Here is a 2,500-nt window from a genome sequence, read left to right as displayed (position 1 = left end):
CATCATCATCGTCGTCATCGTCACCACCATCACTTATCATGATCATCATCGTCATCAGTATCTTCCATTGTCATTGTCGTTACCATCAACGTGCCCATGATATCACCACCTTCATCACCACTATGAACATTACCATTCTGTTAGGAGCTGTTGTTCAGAAAACTCTTGGCTTCCACTATTTTCCATCATCATTATTATCATGATCATCATCGTCATCATCATCACTTATCATCAACATCACTTGCCATCATCATCATCATCATGATCTTCGCTTGTCACTGTCGGTACCATCAACGCTCCCATAACATCACCACCGTCATCACCATTGTCAACATTTCCATCTGTTCCGTGATGCTGTGCAGGAGAAACTCATGGCCTCCTCTAGAAATCTGCCATCATCATAATTGTTATCACGATCATCCTCATCGCTTATCATCTTCATCATAATCATCATCATCTTCGGTTGTCATTGTCGGTACCACCACCACCACCACAACAATTTTGGTTCACTGTCTGCGGGCACAGAACAATAACAACAATCTCGGTTCACTGCCTGTGAATACAGAACAACCACCGCAACAACAACGACGATGACAACAACAGTCTTGGTTCACTGTCTGTGGACACAACAACAACAACAACAACAACAACAGTCTTGGTTCACTGTCTGTGGACACAACAACAACAACAACAACAACAGTCTTGGTTCACTGTCTGTGGACACAACAACAACAACAACAACAACAACAGTCTTGGTTCACTGTCTGTGGACACAACAACAACAACAACAACAACAGTCTTGGTTCACTGTCTGTGGACACAACAACAACAACAACAACAGTCTTGGTTCACTGTCTGTGGATACAGAACAACCACCGCAACAACAACAACAACAACAGTCTTGGTTTACTGTCTGTGGACACAAAAACAACAACAACAACAACAACAACAGTCTTGGTTCACTGTCTGTGGACACAACAACAACAACAACAGTCTTGGTTCACTGTCTGTGGACACAACAATAACAACAACAACAGTCTTGGTTCACTGTCTGTGGACACAACAACAATAACAACAACAACAACAGTCTTGGTTCACTGTCTGTGGACACAACAACAACAACAACAACAGTCTTGGTTCACTGTCAGTGGACACAAAAACAACAACAACAACAACAACAGTCTTGGTTCACTGTCTGTGGACACAACAACAACAACAACAGTCTTGGTTCACTGTCTGTGGACACAAAAACAACAACAACAACAAGTCTTGGTTCACTGTCTGTGGACACAAAAACAACAACAACAACAACAGTCTTGGTTCACTGTCTGTGGACACAAAAACAACAACAACAACAGTCTTGGTTCACTGTCTGTGGACACAAAAACAACAACAACAACAACAGTCTTGGTTCACTGTCTGTGGACACAAAAACAACAACAGTCTTGGTTCACTGTCTGTGGACACAAAAACAACAATAACAACAACAGTCTTGGTTCACTGTCTGTGGACACAAAAACAACAACAACAACAACAGTCTTGGTTCACTGTCTGTGGACACAAAAACAACAACAACAACAGTCTTGGTTCACTGTCTGTGGACACAAAAACAACAACAACAACAACAGTCTTGGTTCACTGTCTGTGGACACAAAAACAACAACAGTCTTGGTTCACTGTCTGTGGACACAAAAACAACAATAACAACAACAGTCTTGGTTCACTGTCTGTGGACACAAAAACAACAACAACAACAACAGTCTTGGTTCACTGTCTGTGGAACAAACAACAACAACAACAACAGTCATGGTTCACTGTCTGTGGACACAAAACAACAACACAACAACAACAGTCTTGGTTCACTGTCTGTGGACACAAAAACAACAACAACAACAACAGTCTTGGTTCACTGTCTGTGGACACAAAAACAACAACAACAACAACAGTCTTGGTTCACTGTCTGTGGACACAAAACAACAACAGCAACAACAACAACAGTCTTGGTTCACTGTCTGTGGACACAAACAACAACAACAACAACAGTCTTGGTTCACTGTCTGTGGACACAAAAACAACAACAGCAACAACAACAGTCTTGGTTCACTGTCTGTGGACACAAAAACAACAAACAACAACAACAGTCTTGGTTCACTGTCTGTGGACACAACAAACACAACAACAACAACAGTCTTGTTCACTGTCTGTGGACACAAAACACAACAACAACAACAACAGTCTTGGTTCACTGTCTGTGGACACAAAACAACAACAACAACAACAACAGTCTTGGTTCACTGTCTGTGGACACAAAACAACAACACAACAACAACAGTCTTGGTTCACTGTCTGTGGACACAAAAACAACAACAACAACAACAACAGTCTTGGTTCACTGTCTGTGGACACAAAAACAACAACACAACAACAACAGTCTTGGTTCACTGTCTGTGGACACAAAAACAACAACACAACAACAACAGTCTTGGTTCACTGTCTGTGG

At 41.7% G+C, this 2,500-nt stretch overlaps 1 protein-coding gene across 1 annotated transcript in view; it reads right to left on the bottom strand.

The window, feature by feature from the left end:
- Positions 1 to 2,500, bottom strand: part of LOC143294640 (SCY1-like protein 2) — a 433,967-nt gene that overhangs the window by 118,640 nt on the left and 312,827 nt on the right. The window lies entirely within an intron of this gene.

The sequence above is a fragment of the Babylonia areolata genome, chromosome 20 (genome assembly GCF_041734735.1).
Source record: "Babylonia areolata isolate BAREFJ2019XMU chromosome 20, ASM4173473v1, whole genome shotgun sequence".
NCBI classification, from domain to species: domain Eukaryota; kingdom Metazoa; phylum Mollusca; class Gastropoda; order Neogastropoda; family Buccinidae; genus Babylonia; species Babylonia areolata.
This window is presented reverse-complemented; position numbering and strand designations above follow the sequence as displayed.